The 17,319-nt window shown below is 36.8% G+C and overlaps 1 protein-coding gene across 1 annotated transcript in view; it reads right to left on the reverse strand.

Moving 5' to 3' along the window:
- UBE2E2 (ubiquitin conjugating enzyme E2 E2) overlaps positions 1-17,319 on the reverse strand; it is a 477,055-nt gene that overhangs the window by 26,050 nt on the left and 433,686 nt on the right. The gene's annotated exons all lie outside the window — the stretch shown is intronic.

Genomic DNA, 17,319 nt, shown 5'->3' on the forward strand with positions numbered 1-17,319 from the left:
AAAATTTTATTAGTTTTAATTTACAAACTCTTCCTCCTTAAATTCTGTATTTTGAATGTAATATTAGGGGAGACTACTTTTATCCTATGATAGCTAGATTACTACTGTACTTTGCTCTTGTAAAATTTTGAAATGCAGTTATCACATTTTAAAATAATTTTAATTGAAAATGTTAAGTCCAAACCAGTTTTATAATTCTAATAAAACTCTTATTTTATACATCTATTTATAAGTTGGAATAGTTAAAAATATTAGTGGTCTAAAAACCAGTTTTCTGGTACCCAAGATTAAAAATGGCTCTGAATTAAAAAATACACATGAAGACCGCTGCAGGTGTTGACACCTACCAGGGCATCTGGCATCCACTCAAACATCAAGAGATTTATTTAATTTATATGGCATCATGTTTCAGAAAGGACAGATTCAGAGTCTTCTACAGTTGTTAAACAATATGGCACAACTCACAGGCTACATTAGAATTCATAATAAAGATATAAATTAAGACACTTGAAGTGTTAGAGTTTCGGTAAATGGACTGACTTGAAAAGACTTGACTTATGGGAGAGAGAACAAGGAAATCTGCCAGAGAAATCCAGGGGTCAAGATGGGGAAGAAATATGTACCCTTTGAAAATTCTAAATCCTAGGCACATATACTACTCAAACTCTAAAGGACAGCTCAAATGACTGTATTTCTATCAGATCAAATGTATATCTAAGGCATAAAGCATTATTAGAATAAAAATAAGACAATGTATAATGATAAAATGGACAACTCACCAAGAAAATGTAACATTTCTGAATCTCTGGCACCTAATAACATAGCCAAAAATATACAAAGGGAAAACTGGCAGAAATATAAGAAAATGAAAAATCTACAACCACAGAAGGAGATCTTTAGAACTCTTCTATCAGTAACTGATCAACTGAAATAAAAAATTAGTTAAGAATACTGAAGCAATGAACAAATTAACAAAATCACTGCACTGAAGATAAAATTCTATACGTAACAATTAAGTAATGACTTATAAGAATGGCTGTTATTAAATCAATAGGAAACTACAAATGTTGGAGAGGATGTGGAGAAATTGAGACACTTACGCACTGTTGGTGTATATGTAATGGTTCCTTAGAAAACTAAATATCCAGTTGCCCCATGAGCTGGCAATACTATTCTTTGCTATATATCCAGAAAGCAGTAACACAGACATTTGCACACTGATGTTCATACCACCTTATTCACAGTTGCCAAATGGAAACAATCCAAGGGCCCATCAACAGATGAGTGGATAAACAAAATGTGGTACATACGTATAATGGAATATTATGCAGCAGCAAGACGAAATGATGTCCTGAAGCACATGACAAGATGGGTGAACCCTGAGGGCATAATGCTGAGTGAAATAACCCAGACACAAAAAAGATACTGTAAGATTTTTCTTTTATGACTATGGTAAAGGTGAACTCAGAGGCTTATAATACCAAATATAGGGGACCTAGTGATACACAGAAGTTAAAGGTGGGTGAACAGTTAGCCAATGAGGCTGAATGTAAATGTAAGGGAATAGACAGAAGTGAAGGTACTTCATTAGTGGGTCGATAAGTAATACTGTCATAGTGAAGGTGAACATGATTGAAAGGGGTTGTATAGAGCCATGTATCCTGCTGAGTAATGCTACAAATACAAATGAGTTCTTGCATGACCTACTTCAAAGGTATGACTCTTGTACAAATAGTTTATAATATCAGGATATACAGGGGGAAAACTACTATTGCATGCTATGGGCTATGTTTAACAGGAAGACATCAACAGTACCACAGCAATACCAGGGGTAAATAATGGAGGGGGAGTGTTGGGCAAGAGTTAAGGAAAGGTGTGGATTTTCTATTTGGTGAGTGTGTGTTTATCAGTTATTTTTCTCTTGGGGGCAATGAAAATTGTCTAAAATTGAGTGTTGATTGACTTTTAACATTGGACATTATACATGATTCCCAATGGATAGAGGTGGCTGAAGGATACACTGAGAAGCAGAATGGTGAACTGTGGTGTACACATATGAATGAATATTGCACTGCTATAGAAAGGAACGAAGTGAGACATGCAATACTGTGAATGAACCTGTGGAATATTATGTGATGCAAAATAAGTTAGAAATAAAAGAGCAAATTGTTATGGTCTCATTTAGAAAATACTTATAAGAAAATTGGGGCCTAGATTGTAAAGCTCTTATAGCAGTCACATTTAGTCCAGAGCAGTAACTGCTATTTCTAGACTCTGAGAGGCTGCGTATAATATATGTATAACCTGGTATTTTCGTGGGTCTTTGGGTACCTGCATGACACCCAAGACTCAGGATAGGAGTTCTGCAGTTCTGAAGATCACCACTGTCACATATAACAAATGTAAAGAAACTGAAAAGGAAATCAGTCTTCAATTAGAAATAAGAATGAAGCCAATCAGGTTGGGACTAAGGTAAATCAGAATACAGGGGTAAGGAAGATATTGTCTGTATTTTAGAACTTTACCTACTCTATGAGACCAAAGGAAGAGAGGTTGATTTTGTCCAGAAACTAAATTTTCTGTAGCACATAATCTAACTCAACCTATATGGATAGATCATTTAAACAACCCAAACACAGGGAGCCCAGAATTCTGTATAGCTTAATTTAATGCCCCACTATATTTCAGAGTACGTTGAACAGATAATTAAAAAACATCCGCAAAGTCCTCTGAGGGATGGGAGAAAAAATATGGAACTACTAAACTTTACTGCCAGGGAAACCCTTGATACTGTCTCAAACATTAGGGATCGCCAACTCAATAGGCCAAGTCCTTGATCTTGAGGCTTGCTCTTGGGAAGTTTATGTATGTAGTAGAGAAGCTTAGCCTACTTATAGTTATGCAAAAGAGTTACTTCCTTTTTTATTACTCAGATGTGGGCCCTCTATAATCCTAACTCTGCGAGTGAAATCCTTGCCCTTCCTATATATTCATAAATATATATGACTGCTGAATCATTATATTGATATTTCTTTAGTCTCCAGTGTCTTGGAGCTAGAAATAAAAACCTAAAACTGTGCAGTTGTAACCCATACCAAAGTCTGAAATTTGTTCTACAACTAATTGTTGCAGTGTGCTTCGAAATTTATTACTTTTTTTGTATATATGTTATTTTTCACAATAAAAAAAGCAGGTAATGAAACATCAGAATCTATCATATAAAAGATTCCCCATCATGTTTTGATACTGAAAAAAACTATATTTTCAAATAATTCTTGGATCAAAGAAAAAATCAGTTATATTTTATACCTGAATGACAATGAAAATGTTGGGTTGCCAATAGGAAGTTCGTGATTCTTTCAAAAGAGAAATGTACAGTTCTAAATACATATACTAGAAAAGATGAGACACTGAATGAGTTAAGTTGTAGACAAGAACAGATTAAACCCCATGAAAGTAGAAAGGAATAAAGATATGAGCAGAAGTTAATTAAGTAGCGAATACCTAGTAATGGCAAAATACTTTTTTCATCAAATATATAGAAGAGAAGCTGGTCCAAAATGGTGGCTTAGTCAGGAGTGGAATTTAGTTCGTCCTCCAGAGCAGCTAGTAAATAGCCAGGAACAGTACAGTACAACTGCTGGGGCCACATCAGTGACTGGACACACAGCATACATCATACTAAACAAGCTGGACCGCCTGCAAGAACGGTGAGTTGCCCAAGCCTTGGAGGCTGGCACCCCTCCCCCACAGGCTGCTTCCCAGAGGGGAAAGGAAAGAGACTTTACTAACAGCAAGGGGCTAAACTCAACCAAGCTCAATTGTGGAGTTAATTAACAAATTCTGACTACTAAAACTAGATCCCCAGCTCAGCTGAACCTCCAGTAAAAGCTGAGGTTGCTGGGTTTTGCCGGGGGCAGGGCTGACGGAAAAAGAAAAAAAAACAAAACTAGTTTTTTTCAGATAGGACAGCAAAAAAATACTTGAAAAGGTCTAGGCCCTAAAGGAAAGCAGTGGACACATAGGACCTGGAGATACACAGAGCAACATGTAAGCTCAACTTAAGCTCTTGATTGACAAACCCAAGGAACAGGAGTCCTGCTCTGAAAAGGATTTTTTTCTTTTCTTTTTTGTGTGGCTGTGTTTTTAAGGCTTAACTGCTCTTTGCATACAATTGCAAGGCCTCTCAGGCTCCAAATGCCCCAGGCAAAGGTGAAATTAAGCTTATCTCAAAGGCAAAGAGGCTGGTCAGGTGAAAGGAATTAATTTCCTGGAGGCTGTACCTTCCCCAGGAGAGGGATGGGGCCCAGCTCAGGTGGCATCCCTTCCTCAAGGAATTAAGACCCTAGGGTCGGGAAAACTGAAGTGATTGAAGCCAGACTACAACCTCTCCTCTGTCTTCAACATGTCCCCAGCTGTGAGAGTCTGCTAAAGTTAAAGGTACCACATCACTTTATGCTGGTGGGACCTGCAGGCAGAAAAGTGCCACATACTGGGCAGGATAGGAAAACACAGGGTCTAGAGGCTTCATAGGAAAGTCTTTCAACCTGCTGGTCTTACCCTCAGGGAAAACTGGGGCAGGTGACTCCTTCCTGAGAGGAAGTCTGGGCTGGGAAAGTCTGACAGGGGTCTATAATACCTAAGTAGACTATCCTAAGGAAGAAAAAAGACATCAGACAGGTAGGGCAAGAAACAAACAAACAAAAAAGAACTGAAAAACCTTGATCTGTTAAAGAAAACCTAAGCTAGAGGTCTAGAATAAGCTGAACTGAACGTTAAAGAACAGAGAGACAACAAAGCTATCCAGCAAGAAAATTCTAGGTAAGAAAGTGAAAACACTGTCCAGAATAAACTAACTAAGGAAATTACATGTCTAGAGACCAGGAAAAAATAACAAACCATACTAGGAAAATTGAAGATATGGTCTAGTCAAAGGAACAAACCAACAATTCAAATGAGATTCAGGAGTTGAAACAATTAATTCAGGATGTGTGAACAGACATGGAAAATCTCATCAAAAATCAATGAATTGAGGGAGGATATAAAGAAGGAAAGGGACAAACAAAAAGAAGAAAATGAAAGTCTGAAAAAACAAATCACAGGAAATAAAAGGCACAGTAGAAGAAATGAAAAAAAAAAAACAATAGAAACCTACAATATTAGATTCCAAGTGGCAGAAGACAGGATTAGTAAACTGGAGGACAGGACATCTGAAATCTGAAAGCAAAAGAAATAAAGGGAAAAGAATGAAAAAATATGAGCAGGGACTGAGGGAACTGAATGGCAACATGAAGCGCAAGAACATACATATTGTGGGTGTTCCAGAAGGAGAAGAGAAGGGAAAAGGAGGAGAAAAACTAATGGAAGAAATTATCACTGAAAATTTCCCAACTCTTATGAAAGATTTAAAATTACAGATCCAAGAAGTACAGCGTACCCCAAACAGAATAGATCCAAGTAGACGTACCCCAAGACACTTACTAATCAGAATGTCAGATGTCAAAGAGAAAGAGATTTTGAAAGCAGCAAGAGAAAACAATCCATCACATACAAGGGAAGCCCAATAAGACTACATGTAGATTTCTCAGCAGAAACCATGGAGGCGAGAAGACAGTAGTTTGATATATTTAAGATATATCAAATATTTAAGAACAACTGCCAACCAAGAATTTTATATCCAGCAAAACTGTCCTTCAAAAATGGGAGGGAAATTAAAGCATTTTCAGACAAAAAGTCACTGAGAGAATTTGTGACCAACAGACTGGCTCTGAAAGAAATACAAAAGGGAGCACTAGAGACAGATAGGAAAAAATAGCAGAGAGAGGTATGGAGAAGAGTGTAGAAATGAAGACTATCATGAAAGGTAAAAAAAGAAAAATTAAGTATAACATATAAAATACAAAAGGCAAAATGGCAGAAGAAAGTACTGCCTGTACAGTAATAACATTAAATGTTAATGGATTAAACTCCCCAATCAAAAGATATAGACTGGCAGAATGGATTAAAAAACAGGACCCATCATATGCTGTTTACAGGAGACGCATTATAGACCCAAGAAACACAGGTTGAAAGTGAAAGGTTGGGAAAAGATATTTCAGCAAACAATAATCAGAAAACAGCAGGAGTAGGTATACTATATCCAACAAATTAGACTTCAAATGTAAAACAGTTAAAAGAGACAAAGAAGGACATTATCTATTAATAAAAGGAACAATTCAACAAGAAGACATAACAATCATAAATATTTATGCTCTAAGCCAGAGTGCAACAAAATACATGAGGCAAACACTGAAAAGAGAAACAGACACATTTACCCTAATAGTTGGAGACTTCAATTCCCCACTCTCATCAATGGACAGAACATCTAGACAGAGGATTAACAAAGAAACAGAGAATTTGAATAATACAATAAATGAACTAGACTTAACAGACATTTATAGAACATTACACCCCACAACAGCAGGATACACCTTTTTCATAAGTGCTCATGGATTATTCTCAAAGATAGACCAAATACTGGGTCACAAAGCAAGTCTCAATGCATTTAAAAAGACTGAAATCATACAAAACACTTTCTCAGATCATAAAGGAATGAAGTTGGAAATCAATAGTAGGCAGAGGGCCAGAAAATTCACAAATATGAAGAGGCCCAACAACACACTCTTAAACAACCAGTGGGTCAAGGAAAAAATTACACGAGAAATCAGTAAATATCTTGAGGCAAATGAAAATGAAAACACAACATATCAAAATTCATGGGATGCAGCAAAGGCAGTGATAAGGGGGAAATTGATGGCCCTAAATGCCTATATCAAAAAAGAACAAAGAGCAAAAATCAAGGAATTAACTGTTTACTTCAAAGAACCAGAGAAAGAACAGCAAACTAACCCAAAAGCAAGCAAAGGAAAGAAATAATGAAGATTAGATCAGAAAATTACAGACCAATCTCTTTAATGAATATAAGTGCAAAAATCCTAGGCAAAATTCTTGCAAATCGAATCCAGCAGCACATAAAAGAATTATGGACCATGATCAAGTAGGAATCATCCCAGCTATGCAAGGATGGTTCAAAATAAGAAAATCAATTAACATAATATATCATATCAACAAATCAAAGCAGAAAAACCATACGATCATCTCGACTGATGCAGAAAAGTAATTTGACAAAATTCAACTTCCTTTCTTGTTGAAAACACTTCAAAAGATAGGAATAGAAGGAAACATATGTTTCCCCAACATGATTATGAAAAACCCACAGCTAACATTATCCTTAATGGGGAAAAACCGAAAACTTCCCCCCTAAGATCAGGAACAAGCAAGGATGTCCACTGTCACCATTTGTGCTGGTTTGAAAGGATGTACGTCCCCTAGAAAAGTTATGTTTTAATCAAAATCCCATTTCATAAATGTAGAATAATCCCTATTCAATACTGTATGTTTGAATCTGTAATGAGATCATCTTCCTGGAGATGTAACCCAATCAGGAGTGGCTGTTAAGCTGGATTAGGTGACAACATGTCTCCACCCATTTGGGTGGGTCTTGATTAGTTTCTGAAGTCCTATAAAAGAGGAAACATTTTGGAGAACGAGAGATTCAGAGAGAGCAAAGCAGAATGACATAGCCAGGAGAAGGAGAGTCCACCAGCAAGTGACCTTTGGAGATGAAGAAGGAAAATGCCTCCCAGGGGGCTTCATGAAACAGTCCACTGTCCACTCCTAGCCAGGAGAAGCTAGCAGATGAAGCCATGTTTGCCATGTGCCCTCCCAGATGAGAGAGGAACACTGACCATGTTCACCATGTGCCTTTCAAGATGAGAGAGAAACTCTGACTGTGTTCACCATGTATCTTCTCACTTGAGAGAGAAACCCTGGACTTCATCGGCCTTCTTGAACTAAGATATCTTTGCCTGGATGCCTTTGATTGGACATTTCTATAGATTTGTTTTAATTGGGACATTTTCTTGGCCTTAGAACTTTAAACTAGCAATTCATTAAATTCCCCTTTTCAAAAGCTGTTCTGTTTTTGGTATATTGCATTCCAGCAGGTAGCAAACTAGAACACCATTGTTATTCAACATTTGGGTTGGAAGTTCTAGCCAGAGCAATTAGACAAGAAAAAGAAATACAAGGCATCAAAATTGGAAAGGAAGAAGTAAAACTCTCACAGTTTGCAGATGATATGATAAGATATGTCAAAAACTGCAAAAAACCCACAGGAAAACTACAGAGCTAATAACTGAATACAGCAAAGTGGCAGGTTACAAGATCAACACTCAAAAATCTGTAGTATTTCTATACACCAGTAATGAGCAATCTGAGGGAAATCAAGAAAAAAAATCTATTTACAACTGCAACCAAAAGAATAAAATATTTAGGAATAGATTTAACTAAGAATATAAAAGACCTATACAAAGAAAACTACAAGAAATTGCTAAAAGAAATCATAGATGACCTAAATAAATGGAAGGGTTTACTGTGTTCATGGATTGGAAGACTAAATATAGTTAAGATGTCAATTCTACCCAAACTGATTTATAGAGTCAATGCAATAACAATCAAAATCCCAAAAACGTACTTTTCAGAAATAGAAAAACCAATAGCCAAATTTATCTGTAAGGGCAGGGTGCCCTGAATAGCTAAAAATATCCTGAGAAAGAAAAATGAAACTGGAGATCTCACACTACCTGACCTTAAGGTGTATTATGAAGTACAGAGGTCAAAACAGCATGGTACTGGCATAAAGATAGATATACTGACCAATGGAATCAAACAGAGTGTTCAGATATAGACCCTCTCATCTATGGACAATTGATTTTTAATAAGGCAGTCAAGCCAATCCCCCTGGGACAGAACAGTCTCTTCAATAAATGGTGCCAGGAGAACTGGATATACACATGCAAAAGAATCAAAGAGGATCCATATCTCACACCCTATACAAAAATTAACTCAAAATGGATCACAGACCTAAACATTAGATCTAAGACCATAAAACATTTAGAAGAAAATGTAGGGAAATATCTTATAAATCTTATAATAGGAGGTGGTTTCTTAGACCTTATACCCAGAGCACGAGACTGAATAAATAAATAAATAAATAAATGGTACTTCTCAAAATTAAACAGTTTTGTGCATCAAAAAACTTCATCAAGAAAGTAAAAAGACAGATCACACAATGGGAGATAATATTTGGAAATGATATATCAAATAAAGGTCTAGTATCCAGAATATATAAGGAGATTATTCAACTCAACAACAAAAAGATAGACAACCCAATTACAAAATGGGCAAAAGACATAACAGACACTTCTCAGAAGAGGAAATACAAATGGCCAAAAGGCACATAAGATGCTCAACTTCCCTGGCTATTAAGGAAACACAAATCAAAACCACAATGAGATATCATCTCACACTCACCAGAATGGCCATTATCAATAAAACAGAAAATGACAAGTGCTGGAGAGGATGTGGAGAAAGAGGCACACTTATCCACTGTTGGTGGGAATGTCAAACAGTGCAACTGCTGTGGAAGGCAGTTTGGCAGTTCCTCAGGAAGATAAATATAGAATTGCCATATGACCCAATAATACCATTGCTAGGTATCTACTCAGAGGACATGAGAGCAAGGACACAAATAGACATTTGCACACCAATGTTTACAGCAGCATTATTTACAATTGCCAAGAGATGGAAACAGCCAAAATGTCCATTAAAAGATGAGTGGTTAAACAAGCTGTGGCATATACATACAATGAAATATTATGCAGCTGTAAGACAGAATAAAGTTATGAAGTATGTAATAACATGGTTGGACTTTGAGGACATTATGTTGAGTGAGATTAGCCAAAAACAAAAGGACAAATACTGTATGGTCTCACTGATATGAACTGACATTAGTGAATAAACTTGGAGAATTTCAGTTGGTAACAAAGACCATCAGGAGATAGAAATAGAGTAGATATTGGGTAACTGGAGTGGAAGGGATACAGATTGTGTAACAGGACTTATTGTAAAAATTCAGTAAAGAATAGCATAATACTATCTAACTGTAGTACAATAATGTTAGAACACTGAATGAAGCTGAATGTGAGAATGAGAGGGAGGAGGCCTGAGGGCACAAATTAAATCAGAAGGAAAGACAGACAATAAGGACTGAGATGGTATAATCTAGGAATGCCTAGAGTTCATAATGATAGTGACTAAATGTACAAATTAAAAAATGTTTTTGCATGAGGAAGAACAAAGGAATGTCAATACTGCAGGGTGTTGAAAACAGTTGGTAATTAATATTTTAAAACTTTAACTTATGTGTGGGACTAAAGCAAAAAATGTTTACTTAGTACAAAATTTATATTTTGACTAGTACGTTTCCTAACATAACTTATGTGGACAGCTTAATTGAACACTGTAATACTTGGAACCTTGAATAGGGCATGAGATTTTGTAGGTTTGTCCAGAGTGATGCCCCGATAAATTCCAGAGTGATTTAAACAGAGAATAAAAAAGTTTTTGCAAAGTCTCCTTGGGGGAATGGTGAGAAAGTGGGAAAATTCAACTTTCCCAAGCAGAGAATTCTTGATATCCTCACAAGCAGTGGGGACAACAAAACAATAGGCTGAGCCCCTAATCTTGGGGTTTGTTCATAAGAAACTTAACCCCACAAAGGATAGGCTAAGCTACTTAAAATTAGGCCTAAGATTTCACTCCCAGAGAACCTCTTCTGTTGCTCAGATATGTCCTCTCTCAGCCAACACGACAGGCAAACTCACTGCCCTCACCCTCTCTATGTAGGACATGCCTCCCAGGGGTGTGGACTTTCCTGGCAACATGGGACAGAAATCCTAGAATAAGCTGGGACTCAGCATCAAGGGATTGAGAAAACCTTCTAGACCAAAAGGGGGAAGAGTGAAATGAGACAAAATAAACTGTCAGTGGCTGAGATTTCAAAGAGTCCAGAGGTTATCCTGGAGGTTATTCTTACGCATTAAATAGATATCTCCTGTTCAGTTAAGGTGTAATGGAGAGGCTGGAGGGAACTGCCTGAAAATGTACAGCTGTGCACCAGTAGCCATGTTTCTTGAAGATGACTGTATGATATAGCTTGCACAATGTGACTGTGTGGTTGTGAAAGCCTTGTGTCTGATGCTCGTCTATCTACCTTATCGACAGATGAATAAAACATATGGATTTAAAATAAATAAATAATAGGGAAACAAACGTTAAAATAAATTTAGTAGATTGAAATGCTAGTGATCAATGAAAGGGAGAGGTAAGGGATATGGTATGTATGAATTTTTTTCTGTTTTCTTTTTATTTCTTTTTCTGAATTAATGCAAATGTTCTAAGAAATGCTCATGATGATGAATATAGAACTATGAGATGATACTGTGAATTACTGATTATATAACAAGAATGGAAATATCATATGGTAAGAATGTTTGTGTTTGTACGTGGTTATATTTCATAAATAAATAAAAGATAAAAGAAAAAAAATAAGTTGCCACAAATGTGAGGGTTGATTTCTGAGCTCTCAATTCTACTCCATTCTGGCATGATTGTGCCAGTACTATGATGTTTTGACTACTGTGACTCTGTAATAGTTTTATGAGAAGGAAGTGTAAGAATTCCAAATTCATTTTTGTTTTTCAAGATGGCTTTACCTATTTGGGACCTCTTACCATTCTGTATAAATATGATGACTGGCTTTTCCATTTCTGCAAAGAAGTGGGTGGAATTCTGATTGGGCTTGCATAGAATTTATAAATTGCTTTGTATAGGGTTGACATCTTAATGGTATTTAGTTTTCCAATCCATGAACATGGAATGCTTTTCCATTTATTTAGGTCTTTAATTTCTTTTAGCACTTTTAGTAGTGTTTGTAGTTTTCTGTGCACAAGTCCTTTACATCTTTGGTTAGGTTCATTCTTAGATATTTGATTCTTTTAAGCTGCTATTATGAACGGATTTTTTTTTCCTGATTTCTTCTTCTGTTGTTCATTGCTTATGTTTATAAGCATTTCTGACTTTCAGGTGTTGATCTTTGTTCTAGTTTGCTAGCTGCCAGAATGCAATATACCAGGAATGGAATGACTTTTAAAATCAGGAATTTAATGAGTTGCTACTTTACAGTTCTAAGGCTGAGAAAATGTCCCCATTACAACAAGTCTATAGATATGTCTAATCAAAGGCATCCAGGGAATGATACCTTGGTTCAAGAAGGCCAATGAAGTTCAGGGTTTCTCTTTCAAGCGAGAAGACACATGGTGAACACAGTCAGGGCTTCTCTCTCAGCTGGAAGGGCACATGGTGAACACGGTGTCATCTGCTAGCATTCTCTCCTGGCTTCTGGTTTCATGAAGCTCCCTGGGAGGTGTTTTCCTTCTTCATCTCTAAAGGTCACTGGCTCGTGGACTCTTTGGTTTGTGGTGCTGCAGCATTCTCTGCTCTCTCTGAATCTCCTTCATTCTCCAAAATGTTTCCTCTTTTATAGGACTCCAGAAACTTATCAAGATCCACCCAAATGGGTGGAGACATGTTGTCACCTAATTCAGCTTAACAACCACTATTGATTAAACCACATCTCCAGGGAGATATTCTGATTACAGTTTCAAACATACAGTATTGAATAGGGATTATTTTACTTTTATGAAATGGGATTTTGATTAAAACATGGCTTTTCTAAGGGACATACATCCTTTCAAACCAGCACAATCTTGTACCCAACTCTTTGCTGAATTCATTTATTAGCACTATGAACTTAGTTGTCGATTTTTCAGGATTTTCTGCATGTAAGATTATATCATCTTGTTTCAGTTTGCTAAGGTTGCCAGAATGCAATAGACTAGAGACGGACTGGCTTTTATAAAGGGGATTTATTTGGTTACAGATTTACAGTTCCATCAGGGAAAGGCAGCTAGCTTTCATCTGGGTTCCTCTGTCACAGAGGAAGGCACACGGTGATGTTTGTTGGCCTCCTCTCCTGGAAACAGGTTTCCCTGGGGTGTTTCCCTTCTGCACCTCTTCTGACTCTTCCTTTTAAGCCTCCAGCTGATCAAATTAAAATGTCACTCATTGCAGAAGGCACTCCCAAATGTCCATGTTGGGCTTCATTTACTGTTCTTTTTCTAGACTTCCAGTTTTGAAGTTATGTTTCTGATTTGAAGTCTTCTTTTTTTCATCTAAGAAATTAAAGCTACAAATTCCCCTATCAACTCTGCCTTTACTGTATACTGTAAGTTTGGGTATGCTGTATTTTCATTTTCATTCATCTCAAGATATTTCCTAATTTTTCTTGGGATTTCCTCTTTAACCCATTGGTAGTTTAATAGTATGTGGTTTAGTTTTCACATAGTTTTGAATTTTCCATTTCTCCCTCTGTTACTGATTTCTAGCTTCATTTTGTTGTGGTCAGAGAATATACATTATATGATTTTAATACTTTTTAATTTATATGAAGCTCATTTGGTGACCTAAAATATGGTCTATTCCTGAGAGTGATCTATGTGCACTTGAAAAGAATTCTATTTTGGCTCTGTTGGATGAAGCATTTTATTTATGCCTATTAGGTCTAGTTGGTTTAGAGTACCATTCAAGTCTTATTATCTTCTTTTTGATCTTCTGACTAGATGTCCTATCCATTATTATAAGTGGTGTGTTAAAAATCTCCTTCTATTAATGCTGAACTGTTAATTTCTCCCTTCAAATCTGTCAGTATTTACCTCATATATTTTGGGGCTTTCCTGTTACATGCATAAATATTCATACTTGTTAAAACTTCTTGTGGAATTGTTCTCTTTATCAGAATATAACAATGATCTTTGTTCCCTGTAACTTGTTTTGACTTTTATCTGATATTAGTATAGCTACTCCCACCAACTGTCTTTTGATTACTACTTGCATGACATATTTTTTCCATCTTTTCATTTTCAACCTACTTGTACTTTTGAATTTAAGGTGAGTCTCTTGCAGACAGCATACAGTATATATTTTTTAAAATCCATTCTGCCAATCTCTGCTTTTTGGATGACAGTTCAATCCATTAGTAATTCAATCAGTAGTGACATTTAAAGCCGCTACTGATAATATAGGATTTTCTTCTGTCATTTTGCTACTTAGCATTTTTTAGTCTTATACCTTTTTTTGTCCCTCATTTCTATTAATGCCCATTTTTATATTTATTTATTTATTTTTGTGTTGTACCATATTGAGTGCCTTCTTATATCTATATGGAAATAGTTATCATCTATTTTCACTGTGGTTACCATGGGCTTAAAATTTAACATCCTAAATATAAAACAATCATGTTTGGTTTCACACCAACTTCACTTCAATAACATGCACATATACTTTTCCTGTACCCGTGTCCTCCCACCTTTTTTATTTTGTACTTATTACTGCTTACATCTTTCACATTGTTCAAAACCATAGATATACCATTAGTTTTTACGCATTTGCTTTTTAGCACCTGTAGGAAGTAAAAAGTGGAGTTATATACTGAATAATGCAATTTATATACAGAATAATGCAATACAATAGTATACACCCAAATGGTTAGCTATATAGTAGGTCTTTATTTCTTCATGCTATTTGAATCACTATGTAGAGTCCCTTCCTTTCAGTCTGAAGAGCTCCCTGTGGACTGCTTATAGGGTTGATCTAATGGCAATGAACTCCCTCAACTTGTTTATCTGAGAATGTCTTTATCTCTCCTTTTTTTTTTCTTCTAAAAAGGGGAATCTATTAAGTTGCAAGTTTACAGTTCCAAGGCTGTGAAAATGTCCAAACTAAGGCAAGGCTATGAAAATGTCCAAGTTAAGGCATCCAGGGGAAGATACCTTGGTTCAGTCTTTCTCTCTCAGCTGGAAAAGCACATCTGCTAGCTTATCTCCAGGAATCTTCAACGGCTTCCTCCAGGTTCTGCCTGTTCTGTTGGCTCTGTCAGTTCAGGTGGCTCTAAAGCCTTTTCCAAAATGGTTCCCTCTTAAAGGGCTCCAGTAAGCAACCCTACCTTGAACGGGTAGAGACACATCTCTAAGGAAACCATATAATCAAAAGTTACCATCTACAATTGGGTGGGTCATATCTCCATGAAAACAATTTATGCTAGCAATACTGAATGAGGATTACAGAACTTGGCTTTTCTGGGGTACACAATAGATTCAAACCGGCACACTCCACCCGATGGACCTCCAAAAGATATGTTCTTTCCAAAAGTTAAATACATTAACTCCAAAACAATATAAAAAAGCCTTAAACCATTGTATATAAATACAATACAAAGTCAGAAACAGTACAAAATCTCATCAAAGTCAGTTATTGTCATGGTCTGTCCTAAGGCAAAGTTCTCCTCTGGCTCTGGACCTATAAAACTCATTACAAGTTATTTGTGGCCAATATGCAAAGGAGGGATAGTCATAGGACACATGTTTTCATTTCCATAGGGAGAAACTGGGAGGAACACAACTGTTCCCAAGCAGTTTAGAAAACCTGCAGGGCAAACTCCACTAGATTTCAAAGTCTGAGAGTTATGTATCTTTGGGGCTGTAGAAAACGGCAGTCCCACTCTTTTCAAGGGCCTAAGAAGTAGCCCGCCTCTCTCTGAGTGCAACCTTGGGGGACGTTGGGGAGACTACCTTTTACTCAGCTCCACCCTCTCCAAGCACTGGGGGAGTCTCCCCTAAGCTCTCTGGCATCTCTGGGGCACAGGCTCAACCTGTCCACAACGCTGTGGAGTCAACCAGGCTCTCCTCAATCCCCAAGGAATGTGCTTCACTCTCTCCAATGCCTGAGGTGGTGCAACTCTTTCACTGCAACAGGTGGAGGGCCAACCCTTTGCCTTTGGGGCAAACTCACCCTCTTGAAGTACTTGGGTGGGTCCGTTCTCCTGGCCCGAGATCTCTTGACTTCAGACCTTGGCGTCCACAGTTCTGCCTCTGAAGTTATTTTTTCTACAATGTGTCCCTTTTCTTCCCTTCTTAGTCCAGACTGGCAGTGGTCCCATTTATACAGATCCCACAACACTCTTGTTGGCTTTCTATGTAGTAAGCGAGGATTATGCCCATCAAAAAAAAAGGACTTTCTACAAATCCTTACTGGATAACTCTATCTACAATACTGGCTTGTCCTGTATATGGCTGATTGCTTCCATGTTTGGTCAAATCTTCATGTGGGGCTCTATTAACTGGGATCTCCCTTCCTGGAAGCCCAGAATTTCCCAGAACAACAATTTCTGTTTTCTTTGTACCCAAGAGTTCAGTTCTCAGCTCTTCTCTTTCCTCTCGCATACTGCTATAAGCTGCAAAGAGAAAGCAGGCTGCACTTTCCACATTTAATTTGGAAATCTCTTCTGCTAAAGTGCAGGGCCTTTCTTTTCCATTATTAGACTGCACTAGGACCATGTAGCACATTTAATTTTCACCATGTCTTTAGTGTCTCTCTTTTTTTTAACTGTGGGAACAGATACACAAAACTTGAAATTCTCCATGCAACCACTCCCAAGCATATCATTCAGTGGGGTGAACCACCTTCAGAATGTTTTCTTTGCCCTTTTTATTATTATTATTATTATTATTTTTTATTAATGGAAAGAAAGAAAAAAAAAGAAATTAACACAACATTTAGAAATCATACCATTCTACATATGCACTCAGTAATTATTAACATCATCACATAGATGCATGATCATCGTTTCTTAGTACATTTGCATTGGTTTAGAGGAACTAGCAACACAACAGAAAAAGATATAAAATGTTAATATAGAGAAAAGAAATAAAAGTAGTAATAATAGTAAAAAACAACAAAAAAAACCCCTACAGCTCAGATGCAGCTTCATTCAGTGTTTTAACATGATTACTTTACAATTAGGTATTATTGTGCTGTCCATTTTTAAGTTTTTGTATCTAGTCCTGTTGCACAGTCTGTATGCCTTCCGCTTCAATTACCCATTATCTTACCCTGTTTCTAACTCCTGCTGGACTCTGTTACCAATGACATATTTCAAGATTATTCTCGAATGTCCGTTCACATCAGTGGGACTATACAGTATTTGTCCTTTAGTTTTTGGCTGGACTCACTCAGCATGATATTCTCTAGGTCCATCCATGTTATTACATGCTTCATAAGTTTATCTTGTCTTAAAGCTCCATAATATTCCATCGTATGTATATATCACAGTTTGTTTAGCCACTCTTCTGTTGATGGACATTTTGGCTGTTTCCATCTCTTTGCAATTGTAAATAACGCTGCTATAAACATTGGTGTGCAAATGTCCATTTGAGTTTTTGCTCTTAATTCCTTTGAGTAGATTCCCAGCAATGATATTGC

Source organism: Tamandua tetradactyla, chromosome 15 (assembly GCF_023851605.1).
Source record: "Tamandua tetradactyla isolate mTamTet1 chromosome 15, mTamTet1.pri, whole genome shotgun sequence".
Taxonomy (NCBI): Eukaryota; Metazoa; Chordata; class Mammalia; order Pilosa; family Myrmecophagidae; genus Tamandua; species Tamandua tetradactyla.